The 14,388-nt window shown below is 43.1% G+C and overlaps 1 protein-coding gene across 3 annotated transcripts in view; it reads left to right on the top strand.

The window, feature by feature from the left end:
- Positions 1–213: 213 nt before the first annotated feature.
- The window catches only part of LOC139458353 (kin of IRRE-like protein 1), a 230,737-nt gene continuing 216,562 nt past the window's right edge, over positions 214–14,388 (top strand). For all 3 annotated transcript variants that reach the window (XM_071239751.1, XM_071239747.1, XM_071239748.1), the window contains exons 1-2: positions 214–280; positions 4,251–4,349. The gene's annotated coding sequence lies outside the window, so the exon portion shown is untranslated. The remainder of the gene's footprint in view (positions 281–4,250; positions 4,350–14,388) is intronic.

Genomic DNA, 14,388 nt, shown 5'->3' with positions numbered 1-14,388 from the left:
AGATATTATCAATAGGACTCAGGCTGCTTCAGTATGAGGTCTCATGGATTGATTTCTTCCTGGCTGCAGCAGTTCATTATTGCACACAGCAGGCCCTATACCGCCAGCTCTGCTCCCTGACTGGCTGACCAGTGGAACAGAGTGGCTGGCCGGACACACAAGCACTGGCTACAACTTTACTCAGATAGTAGGTCTACATGCTTCCCAGTGATGGAACTATGTGACTCTGTGGCTCATGCTGTGTGACGTGTCAGGTGACTGTGGCACAGGCACATCACAGGTAGGTTCATCATACCAGGAACTACTTGCAGGAGTTGGAGGGTGTACATATTGATTGATACTTGCCATCAGCCTGCACAGGTACAAAAACAATTGTTTCTGTTCAATCGTCCATGTATCTGTGTTAAATGTTTGTTACATGTATGTACATCTGAAGAGGTTTCAAACATGTCATTATGAAACAAATGTAAGATTTACGTATACTTTAATCAAGAGATTTACACTAGAAATAGTTATGAATGGGTTTTGTTTTCAATAACTGGCTCTCAAAGGTGGGACACATGTAAGTTCATCTCAAATGTCAAAATAGTCATCAAAATAATACATTGTTTCAGTACGCAATGGTTGAGAATAATATTGGAAAAAAATTAAAATTTCACCCTTGCCTCTTAGATGCCAGTTATATGTCACTCATCAAGGAGAGTGAAAAACCTCGACAAGTCTCTGAATGTTGTACTTTAGTTGACTTGTGTTGATATATTTGATGTCAAAAGACACTTAAGTGATATTCTGTTTCCCTACCTTACTTGATATTGATACTACAATCAATGCACAAATATCCATTATTATATTCACCTTTTATCTAAATATTCTTTCATTCATCCATCTGTCAATTAATGTTTCACAGCTATTCATCCATCCATAAAATCAGGCATTGTTGCATCAGTCAATGTGTTCTTTCCTGGGTGCTTACTTCTGCTGCATCTGTTACTGCTGCTTTGTGCGCTCTGTTATGTCAGCCAAGCCCCCTCCCCCTCCAGCCCCCCTCCCCCCCCTCCGTCTCACGCCCTCCCATTCACTGATGTGCCATAAAATCCTAGAAATGCAACAGTAATGATTTAAGTATTCACTCTCTAGACCATCCTATTTTCATGTACATCAGCATGGCTGATTAGTCAGTGTATGCTGCAGTTGTGAATGATAGTCCAGTGACTATACTGGTGATGGCTTGTATGAATAGGGCCTGGATCAATGCTTAATATGGAGTATGTTACAATAGTGAAGGGTCTGATTAGTAGCCAATACATAATCAACTAATGTTTGATTTATCCTATTCTTGTGGCTTGATAGTTCCCACAGGACCAGAGAAACCCTTCACCAGGGCTCAAAGTGTTGAAATAACAGGGAAACCCACCAACAAAGCTCAAAGTGTTAAAATAACAGTGAAACCCTACACCAGGGCTCAAAGTGTTAAAATAACAGTGAAACCCAACACCAGGGTTATAAGTGTTCAAATAACAGGGAAACCCAACACCAGGGTTATAAGTGTTCAAATAACAGGGAAACCCAACACCAGGACTATAAGTGTTCAAATAACAATAAAACCCAACACCAGGGCTATAAGTATTCAAATAACAGGGAAACCCAACACCAGATCTATAAGTGTTCAAATAACAGGGAAACCCAACACCAGGGCTCTAAGTGTTCAAATAACAGGGAAACCCAACACCAGGGCTATAAGTGTTCAAATAACAGTGAAACCCAACACCAGGGCTATAAGTGTTCAAATAACGGGGAAACCCTCCAACAAGGCTTTAAATGTTCAAAGAACAGTGACACCTCCAGCAGGGCTCAAAGTGATCAAACAACAGTGACACCTTCAGCAGGGCTCAAAGTGATCAAACAACAGTGACACCTCCGGCAGGGCTCAAAGTGATCAAAGAACAGTGACACCTCCAGCAGGGCTCAAAGGGATCAAACAACAGTGACACCTTCAGCAGGGCTCAAAGTGATCAAACAACAGTGACACCTCCGGCAGGGCTCAAAGTGATCAAACAACAGTGACACCTCCAGCAGGGCTCAAAGTGATCAAACAACAGTGACACCTTCAGCAGGGCTCAAAGTGATCAAACAACAGTGACACCTTCAGCAGGGCTCAAAGTGATCAAACAACAGTGACACCTCTAGCAGGGCTCAAAGTGATCAAACAACAGTGACACCTTCAGCAGGGCTCAAAGTGATCAAACAACAGTGACACCTCCGGCAGGGCTCAAAGTGATCAAACAACAGTGACACCTCCGGCAGGGCTCAAAGTGATCAAACAACAGTGACACCTCCAGCAGGGCTCAAAGTGTTCACACAACTGTGACACCTCCAGCAGGGCTGATAGTGATCAAAGAACAGTGACACCTCCAGCAGGGCTGATAGTGATCAAAGAACAGTGACACCTCCAGCAGGGCTGATAGTGATCAAAGAACAGTGACACCTCCAGCAGGGCTGATAGTGATCAAAGAACAGTGACACCTCTAGCAGGGCTCAAAGAACTCACACAACACCGGAGAAACCTTTAAACAGGCCACAAGTTTTCAAGAAGCGATGGCAGCTGCTTCAGATCATGCATGTGTGGCTGTGATGTACCTGTGTAGGTACAGATACATATACACAACAATTAGGTTAGCCACTTCATTTATTCACAAGAAACAGGACTTCATCTGCCAATGTGGTGCCAACAAAATTGTTTTTATGATGACAGTCTTATGATATGCCAATTAGACGAGGAAGTAACTTTCATGATTGAAATGAACAGAAACTCCTGGAACTATCTCACACCCAGTTAAATGCAAGTGGATGCATCATTTCAAACACTTGAATAATTATTGTTTAACAACAAATAAAGTGAAGTTTATGCTTGACTTTCAGACAGTTTAGCACACCTAAGTTAGGCATAATTAATGTCTCCCAGACCCAAGGGAATATATTAAAAAAGGAATCCAACTCAAGTCTAGATTACCCCAGCTCCAGGCCTGAATTTAAGCATTGTTCTTGGCTGCATTTGGATTCTATTTTCTATTTAGAAGACATATATTTTCAAGTTTAATTCTGGGACTAAATGTTAGTCTAGCCTTCCAACATGTGTCATGATAATGTCTGATAACATTAATCTTGTTTAGCATTGTCACAATAAATATCAACACTCTAATTCAAGACATATTTCTTTTCACCTTTTTTTCAACTAGTGGCAAATGTATCATTTTATTTCTTCCCTAGATGTCAGTGATGTGTCCACGTTGTTGTTCTTTACATGGCCAGATGTTTGGGGAATTCTACATGTGTAACTCTTTTGAAAATGATCGATTCTCCAGAATCAATTTGTGATTTGTTTGTCTGGTGATCCCTGTTTGGGTCTGTTCCCCTGTTCGTCCAGGCAAGGGGAAAATAATGAATTAGGGTTATCAAACTCTCCTCAGCTTCTGGTGTAGCGAGGGACACTTGTGTCATACTTCATTAGTACTGGCACCAACTCCATCACTGTAGGGGCCAGCTCAGGACAGTCCCGTAATCCAGACAAGCACAGGCCAACTTGGGTACAAGATGGATTCATGTTCGTGTCATGGGGAGGATAAATAGAGGATTTAGACACAGACGTATCCTCTGTCATTCCCCACTTTCCTGCTGGGTACAAATACTGCTTGCTACATCCTGAGGCCTCTACTGCATCATCTGCATTAAGATTATTATACTCAGTAGTACAGGTGCATCAGCAGCAGCACTTGGCTGCAGCTGCGAATAACATGCAGACATTACAGCTGAAAATGACATGGCGACATTACAGCTGCAGATGACATGGTGACATTACAGTTGCAGATGACATGTGACATTACAGCTGCAGATGACATGTGACATCACATCTGATAATGACATGGCGACATTACAGTTGCAGATGACATGGTGATGTTACAGCTGCAGATGATATGGCAACATTACAGCTGCAGATGACATGTGACATTACAGCTGCAGATGACATGTGACATTACAGCTGCAGATGACATGGTGACATTACAGTTTCAGCTCTGATGGATTGATGACATGACAGTTGGAACTCAGCTGGAATGAATCCATTACAGCTCCAGACAGACATAGGCTAGTGTTGTCAGTCCTGACTGCTTGTGATGTTATGTGACAGTGGTAACTCCTCGTGATGAAATGTGTAATCATCACTTAGCTCATGGTACATGTTTCTGTTATTTCAGCTTCCTGTCAATCGGAGTTTACCGAGAGGTTCGGGTGCTTGTGACTACTAAGGCTGAGTGTGGACAGCTAGTTGGCAGGCTGACCTGCAACGATTTCAGGTATGCTTTACTGATAAACATGACCCCTTGATGGGGAACAATAGATAGCAGATGTGGGTGCAGCACGGGACACGAGGCTGCTCACATGCAGCAGGGGAGGGGGCAGCGACATGGTCAAGATGCCTCATACAGCTGTGAGAGACAGATGACATATTCAACAAGAGTTTATTTAGATCATGTTGGCCATATACCATTGTTCTGGCATCACATGGGCAGCCATTGTGTTTTGTGAAGGCACAATCATCACTCAAGTGATGACCTTTTCTTAATGTCCCTATTAAACACAATATTTGTACTGTTATCATACCATGAATGATCAGTGGAGTTAAGGGCTTCCTGTTAAATCATCACTTCCACTTGTGATTTCAAAATCATATTTTATTTTTACATTTCAAAACTAGAAGGGTTGCATAATGAAGGATGTGGGTGGCTCCAAACGTGGGCATAGCAAAAATTATCCAACTAAACTTTAAACCAAGTTACAAAGCCACCATTTGTTGTAGACTTTTCTTGATAATTTTGTATGTGTTTTTATCTTCTTTTGGGGGGCAAATTAATACATGGAAGATTACACTATGTTTATGACTCCATATTTCCATAATCTCTAACAACAATAATCTATCCCACTTTGAAGGTTGCTGCTTGAAATGAATGACGTAAAACTTAACTGTCAGCTGTCATTGTAATTAAAGTAAATACATTACTTTGCTAAACAAGAGAAAATCACCATTAATGAAAAGAACATAAAAAAGTACTGTTGTTGAATGCTCAAATAAATGATTGACCGCTTATCAAACTCACTTGAATCCAATATTGTAAACAGTTAATGAAGTCACCAGGCTCCTGAATTGACGTAAATACTTCACACTGAAACATTCAAATGAATACATTCATTTTACGGCTAATCTGCCTCTTTCATTAATTTCAGAGCCAACACAAATTGAGTTTTTTGCTAATTTTCCCATTCATAAAGTTCCTAAAGAGCATTTATCCACAAATCCATTCTTTATGCCTAACATGTTTTGCTACACGCCACAATGGTTGACACTTGATGTCTGTTGTGAATGTAGCCAGTCACAGGCAGGAGAGCTAGCTTTCAGTCGAGGAGATAGAAATGTAGTCGACCGGCTGTGGGGCCCGCGTAATCAGGGAACAAACTGTGTGTAAGATTGGAAATTCACAGTTCAACATTGTGTCGGTTACATAAAAATTCAATTGGCATCAATTGCTTGTAGTATGTTCACACATATGCCTTTGTAGTATAGACTTGTTACTTGGAAATGTGTTGAGAGCCAGTTAAATATTTATTTGTATTTGGAAAAGTGTCTTGACATAGCATAACAGGGAAGCTCAGCTGCAGAGTGAGTGCATGGGACGACAGTTGGGTTCAAACCTCCATAAATGTGTAATGTTATCTACCAGGTATTGAGTTTGGTATGCTGTGTACATGGCACATGATAAATGTGTAATGTTATCTACCAGGTATTGAGTTTGGTATGCTGTGTACATGGCACATGATAAATGTGTAATGTTATCTACCAGGTATTGAGTTTGGTATGCTGTGTACATGGCACATGATAAATGTGTAATGTTATCTACCAGGTATTGAGTTTGGTATGCTGTGTACATGGCACATGATAAATGTGTAATGTTATCTACCAGGTATTGAGTTTGGTATGCTGTGTATATGGCATATGATAAATGTGTAATGTTATCTATCAGGTAGGGCCAGGATGAGTCCAGATTAACTACCTGGGTATCCAACCCCATGTTAACCGACCCTACCCGAATATCTACTGTAGGTCTCAAGAGTTGGGAATTGTTTTACCGGACCACTTGCAAAAAGCATTTAGATACATGTATAAAACAATTTGGCCGTGCATACACTCAAGCTGAATGAAGCTTTATCTTTACTCAAACATATACATGTCAGATGGACTCCCTCAGGACCACATGGACCCTTGGTCAGTCATGTGATATAGTGTTTAATGAGAAAACGTCACTGCTCTGACCTACAAGTCACTTATGTTGGCACATCGTTCTGACTAATCAAGGTGATTATTAGATTCTACTTGTATTGTGCCACAACTTATTGTGCAGCAAAGCTAGCTATGATTCTGTTCTCTCTGGTACACCAGTATTGCACAATGGGTGGCAGTTTTGTATGTCAACTGTTTATCAGCTCCCTGCTCCCAATGCCACAGTTAATAAATGTGATCTACAATCATGGAACTGTTTTCAAAGAAAAGTGAGATATCAATTTATTTCCTCCCTTTGTTGTTACAGTTTGGTACAGCAGCTTTATGTTATGTGCATCATCAGCTGTGTTCTGGTTCCTATTATGCTGCAAGTTGAAGGAACCAAGCGGCGCCAATAGAATAGTTTTCATAGTTCGCATTGACGAGGCCGTTTTGTCGTTAAGGGAGCAATCAATGGTTTTGAATCTAATCTCACATTTATTTCAATTCAATAATCTGTGTTCGGTTATAAAGTTTTTGCACCAGTGTATCAATGGAGGAATTACATGCAATGAAAATATCGGCACTGATTATGTTTCGTTGATTTCCAATAAAAATCGGAAAGCGACATTTACCATGCTCTGTGTAGGGCCAAAGGCTATGAGTGGATCTAAAACTTGTACGAACACTTCCTTTGCGGTTCTTCGATAAATCACTAGCCGTTGGCTCTCTGCCTGTGCGTAGGATGCTCCTGATGTGAAATTGCAACAATTAATGCGAGGTATAAATTGATATGGAGTACTTAGCTTGGAGACAAGATTTTATCACATTCTTTGAACTTGCAAGTCAAAAAATATTTCCGTAATAGTTGACATTTTTTGGCAAGGTTAATACCTGCAGGTTGTTATCGCGTTAATTACCAGAGTGATCTGAATGTTGGAGAGGTGTGCCAGTGTGGGGGATGCAGTTGTTGTAGCCTGTCATTACTGATGCTGCTGCTACATCAAGGAGATCCTTGTTACACATATGTAGTCAGGAGATAGCAGCAGCAGAGAGGGAAGGAGTAATGGAGGCTCCATTGGGAAAGTGGAATTGAGCCTGTCATCAGAGACTCAGTATGTATACCCAGGCAGTAATATAACCTGCTGATGTAACTCCACTGATATTCCACTCAAGACAGTGTATTAACTGTTAGTACTGGCAGATATTCCACTCAAGACAGTGTATGAACTGTTAGTACTGCCAGATATTCCACTCAGGACAGTGTATGAACTGTTAGTACTGCCAGATATTCCACTCAGGACAGTGTATGAACTGTTAGTACTGCCAGATATTCCACTCAGGACAGTGTATGAACTGTTAGTACTGCCAGATATTTCATTCCAGACGGTGTATGAACTGTTAGTACTGCCAGATATTCCACTCAGGACAGTGTATGAACTGTTAGTACTGCCAGATATTCCACTCAGGACAGTGTATGAACTGTTAGTACTGCCAGATATTCCACTCAAGACAGTGTATGAACTGTTAGTACTGCCAGATATTCCACTCAGGACAGTGTATGAACTGTTAGTACTGCCAGATATTCCACTCAAGACAGTGTATGAACTGTTAGTACTGCCAGATATTCCACTCAGGACAGTGTATGAACTGTTAGTACTGCCAGATATTCCACTCAGGACAGTGTATGAACTGTTAGTACTGCCAGATATTCCACTCAGGACAGTGTATGAACTGTTAGTACTGCCAGATATTCCACTCAGGACAGTGTATGAACTGTTAGTACTGCCAGATATTCCACTCAGGACAGTGTATGAACTGTTAGTACTGCCAGATATTCCACTCAGGACAGTGTATGAACTGTTAGTACTGCCAGATATTCCACTCAGGACAGTGTATGAACTGTTAGTACTGCCAGATATTTCATTCCAGACGGTGTATGAACTGTTAGTACTGCTAGATACTGCCACTACAGCGAGATAATTCCACTCCAGAATGTATGTAAAATGTTAGCTCTGCCAATTATTCCACTCCAGAATGTATGAAATAATCAAATAAAACAAATACCTATCGATGAGATGAATTTTCTTTGCTTAAAGAAAAGAATAAAGCCATTGATGTGCATGCAGGTAGCCCCACTACTTGACACTAAAGAAATGGAACCATCCAATTCATCAATATTTCAACAACAAAAAGTCATTGACTGAAATCCAATTGTTTTAATGTCATTTGGCTTAATGAGCATTTGTTCCTAGAATTGCTGTATGATTCCTTCACAGCTGACAGGAATTGTATCCCTGCCTATATCTGCCATCAGCTTGCTGGGTGTTCTTCCTTCATGCGGTGTCACTATATGGTTGAAATAATGCTGATGCGACGTTAAATTTTAACTCACTCACTCCTTCATGTGGTAATTGCAGCAAATGTGTAACCAACTGCCAACCAAGTGTACTGACTATATGTACTGATAACACATCCTTGTCAGGAGGCAGATCAACATTAACAATTGTGCTGAGATGAGTTGATGTATCCTTTTTCACTCACAACACCGTATTACAAGAGCTATCATTTAGTGATGGGGCCAAGCAAGCTGCCTTGATGTATTTGTGTGTCTGATTCAATCCTTCAGAGTGTGGCCACTAGTCAGCTTTGTTCACCTCGGGGTTTCTGGTGTTAAAGCCTCTGCCTGCAGTTGTGTTTCATGATACAGCTCTAAGTCTCACTGTCCCCTGATTCACAGAGTGCCTGGCTGGTCAGCACAGTTGTAGGCAATGCTTGCTTCATAAAGGGATGTCTTTATTAGATACGGCAATTCAGAATGGGTCATCTGGTTTGGTTTCTGTGTCCAGTAATACCATTAGTTACAGGGCAATTTGGTCATCACAGGGCTGCATTGACTGTAGGCTACAGAGACAGACTATTGATCTTGCATGGCTCCCTCAGCAAATGAAACACACACACACACACCGACAGTTTATATAGGGAACTCTCTGGGGGCACACCAAATAGGAAAGTACAAAATAGTGGACTCAACTGCCAAATTTTACAGTTAAAGCTGTGATGGATCTGCCACTGTAGCCTATTACAGATGAAGAGGATGACTGAGAAGTGCTGGCTTATATCATCAGTTTAGTTTCTAGTGGAGCTGGCACCACCCTGAGGCCTGGCCTCCTGTAGCCTGGGCCTGGCCAGTGGAGGCACGGGATCTCCAGCCACAGTCCATGTCATCATTCACTTCCATCACTCCTGCTGGTCAAACGGAAACTCCAAGTTCTGAATAACTTCTGTAAAAAGTCTTAGACATATTGTCACAAATGTGAATGAAATCACAGTAACCATTATAAAGTACACCCTCTTCTAATCTTCCAGTCTGTTACCTCCATCCCTACAGTGTCTCCCTGCTTAGTCATCACAGCCTGGAGCATTGCTGCTGTAGCTAACAGCCTTGTTCAGTTGAATCCACCTGATTTCAGATCTGATTTTCCAGTGCATAGTTCAGGAAGTAACTGCATTTACGTTGCTTATTTCATTCCATTTATATGGAGGAACCGATCAACGATACTAAAGGTTTAGGATGTCCAGTTTGCACTGAGCTGACTCAGACTACTTACTTACAAGTTTCTCAGCTATGCTTCTCAGCTACTTCATTTATTTATTTCAGTCTAACACAGTTGTACACTGAATTGCATTGGCTTCACTGTTCATTCACTTATGTTTTTGAGTGGGAGCCTTTTTCATTTTGAGAATGAATAAATTGAAAGATTGTTTCAAAAGCAATCTGACCTAATCCACCTTCAAAAGAGACTGACTGACTGTACAGCATCAGACAGGGTGGTGGACCCAACAATAGACTGACTGACTGTACGGCATCAGACAGGCTGGTGGACCCAACAATAGCCTGACTGACTGTACAGCATCAGACAGGGTGGTGGACCCAACAATAGACTGACTGACTGTACAGCATCAGACAGGGTGGTGGACCCAACAATAGACTGACTGACTGTACAGCATCAGACGAGGTGGTGGACCCAACAATAGCCTGACTGACTGTATGGCATCAGACAGGGTGGTGGACCCAACAATAGCCTGACTGACTGTACAGCATCAGACAGGGTGGTGGACCCAACAATAGCCTGACTGACTGTATGGCATCAGACAGGGTGGTGGACCCAACAATAGCCTGACTGACTGTACGGCCTCAGACAAGGTGGTGGACCCAACAATAGACTGACTGACTGTACAGCATCAGACAGGGTGGTGGACCCAACAATAGACTGACTGACTGTACAGCATCAGACAGGGTGGTGGACCTAACAATAGACTGACTGACTGTACGGCATCAGACAGGGTGGTGGACCCAACAATAGCCTGACTGACTGTACGGCATCAGACAGGGTGGTGGACCCAACAAAGACTGACTGACTGTACGGCATCAGACAGGGTGGTGGACCCAACAATAGACTGACTAACTGTACGGCATCAGACAGGGTTGTGGACCCAACAATAGCCTGACTGACTGTACAGCATCAGACAGGGTGGTGGACCCAACAATAGCCTGACTGACCGTACGGCATCAGACAGGGTGGTGGACCCAACAATAGCCTGACTGACTACAGCATCAGACAGGGTGGTGGACCCAACAATAGCCTGACTGACTGTACGGCCTCAGACAGGGTGGTGGACCCAACAATAGACTGACTGACTGTACGGCATCAGACAGGGTGGTGGACCCAACAATAGCCTGACTGACTGTACAGCATCAGACAGGGTGGTGGACCTAACAATAGACTGACTGACTGTACGGCATCAGACAGGGTGGTGGACCCAACAATAGCCTGACTGACTGTACGGCATCAGACAGGGTGGTGGACCCAACAAAGACTGACTGACTGTACGGCCTCAGACAGGGTGGTGGACCCAACAATAGACTGACAAACTGTACGGCATCAGACAGGGTGGTGGACTCAACAATAGACTGACTGACTGTACAGCATCAGACAGGGTGGTGGACCCAACAATAGCCTGACTGACTGTACAGCATCAGACAGGGTGGTGGACCCAACAATAGCCTGACTGACCGTACGGCATCAGACAGGGTGGTGGACCCAACAATAGCCTGACTGACTACAGCATCAGACAGGGTGGTGGACCCAACAATAGCCTGACTGACTGTACGGCATCAGACAGGGTGGTGGACCCAACAATAGCCTGACTGACTGAACGGCATCAGACAGGGTGGTGGACCCAACAATAGCCTGACTGACTGTACAGCATCAGACAGGGTGGTGGACCCAACAATAGCCTGACTGACTGAACGGCATCAGACAGGGTGGTGGACCCAACAATAGCCTGACTGACTGTACAGCATCAGACAGGGTGGTGGACCCAACAATAGCCTGACTGACTGTACGGCATCAGACAGGGTGGTGGACCCAACAATAGCCTGACTGACTGTACAGCATCAGACAGGGTGGTGGACCCAACAATAGCCTGACTGACTGTACGGCATCAGACAGGGTGGTGGACCCAACAATAGATTGACTGACTGTACGGCATCAGACAGGGTGGTGGACTCAACAATAGACTGACTGACTGTACGACATCAGACAGGGTGGTGGACCCAACAATAGCCTGACTGACTGTACGGCATCAGACAGGGTGGTGGACCCAACAATAGCCTGACTGACTGTACGGCATCAGACAGGGTGGTGGACCCAACAATAGCCTGACTGACTGTACGGCATCAGACAGGGTGGTGGACCCAACAATAGCCTGACTGACTGTACGGCATCAGACAGGGTGGTGGACCCAACAATAGACTGACTGACTGTACGGCATCAGACAGGGTGGTGGACCCAACAATAGCCTGACTGACTGTACGGCATCAGACAGGGTGGTGGACTCAACAATAGACTGACTGACTGTACGACATCAGACAGGGTGGTGGACCCAACAATAGCCTGACTGACTGTACGGCATCAGACAGGGTGGTGGACCCAACAATAGATTGACTGACTGTACGGCATCAGACAGGGTGGTGGACCCAACAATAGCCTGACTGACTGTACGGCATCAGACAGGGTGGTGGACTCAACAATAGCCTGACTGACTGTACGGCATCAGACAGGGTGGTGGACCCAACAATAGATTGACTGACTGTACGGCCTCAGACAGACTGGTGGACCCATCAATAGACTGACTGACTCAGGTGTGCAGCATCAGACAGGGTATAGACTGAGAGAATCCAAACTACAATGTAGGATGTAGAGTCTGTGGGCGTTTGACTGAGTTTCACATTAGATAAAGCCCTATGTTTCAGCACAGTTCCAGTCTCTGCCCTTGGAGGCCGAGTCAGCATTTGGTGTTTCCCTTACTGTCCATTCTTCCAAAGGGGCGTTGTTATTATCTGTGATTACTAAGCCAAGGAATCATGCAACAGCAGGAGGAATCAATTAATTATCTAGCGAGACGTGAATGACTGTGCAAACAGCTTTATTGACAAACATTATGATGATGGAATAACCAGGTAGATAATTTCATTACAGTATTGACATTGTGGACAGGAGTGTTTGTATTAGCTCTATGCGTGTTTGCAGAATGAATATTGTATCAGTATTTACTCTATGAAGGTTGGGTAATTGATCACATTCTGTTGCACTTAAATTTGATAGTATTGTAATATGGGGTTATTGGGTAAATTAAAAAAGCCACATTGAAGTGTCAGTCAAGTCATTACATAGACAGCGGTATACCAATAGAATATACTGTTGTTAGCCAATAGGCATTGACATGATGAATGCTTGCATTATAGGTAGAGAAGTAATCCTGCAGTGAGAGCACAAAAGGATAAAACAAGGTCCTTGTATAACTTCTTCATCGTTACTTTCTACTGACAACATTATCTGTCACTCATAATGGTTTGGTGAGGTGGGTGAGTGGGTGGGAGGCAGGTCTGCTGTATATACAGTTGGATTCCGGTATCTGGAACTGAGCTAGACAGTGAGAGATAGCAAGGCATGGACAGAGAGATCAAGTAACAATATTTCTCACTGTCATCTATATTTTGGATTAAAAGGCAAGTACAGAAATGCGGAAGTGCGGAAAGGTACTTGATATATCAGGAGAATTTCTAACAGCTATATGAAATTCTTATTTGCGCTTGTCAAAACTGTTAATGTGGTTCAGGGTAAAAATATTCTGCACTATAGTCAAGTTGGGGCAGACTCCAAGGTTTGAGATAACGCCATGTATTTTCATTGTGAATTCGAGACAAACTGTCAAATTTGTATTTATGTAGTGAGACAGTCAGGACTTGAGAATAGGTTCAAGATAGCGGTACATTCTAGATAACAGATGTTGAGATTACGGAGTTTGGCTATGTTGGACATTTTTGTTGGTGGGGATGGAAACTGTCCCATGTGAAGCATCTGTTGTATAAATCTAGGTGTAGAGTGGAGAAGTTGACACAAATTGTGAACCACTTGTTTGGTGAGGTGGCAGGCTGAGATGCGTCTTGTGCTATTCCTACCAATGTACAATCCCTGTCATCACATATCATCAATTGTACAACTTTTAACATTTAGGAATTATCAACATGACAAGTATTTCCCTTCTAGGACTTCCATGTTGTCTTTGTTATATTTTGTTTGTGTTCATAACTAAACTACATAGGGTTAGCCAAGCCAACATACTTGGCTTCTGGCCTGTCTGTATGCCCTCTCATTGACTACAGTCAGTTGACATTAACATGACCCATGATGACTGATGAAGATTAGGATTCTTTCGGATTTATATTTTCTTTAAATGAGTGTAGATGATGGTGTGAAATGGCATAAACCTCTTCACACTTGGCTTCTGACTTGTCTGTGTGCCCTCCCATTGACTACAGCCAACACACTTGGCTTCTGACATGACTGTGTGCCCTCCCATTGACTACAGCCAACACACTTGGCTTCTGACATGTCTGTGTGCCCTCCCATTGACTACAGCCAACACGCTTGGCTTCTGACATGACTGTGTGCCCTCCCATTGACTACAGCCAACACATTTGGCTTCTGACATGTCTGTGTGCCCTCTCATTG

Source organism: Haliotis cracherodii, unplaced genomic scaffold (assembly GCF_022045235.1).
Source record: "Haliotis cracherodii isolate W230 unplaced genomic scaffold, xgHalCrac1.p SCAF_12, whole genome shotgun sequence".
In the NCBI taxonomy this organism is placed as follows: domain Eukaryota; kingdom Metazoa; phylum Mollusca; class Gastropoda; order Lepetellida; family Haliotidae; genus Haliotis; species Haliotis cracherodii.
The sequence above is the reverse complement of the archived record's forward strand: the minus strand, read 5'-3'. Positions and strand labels throughout refer to the sequence as shown.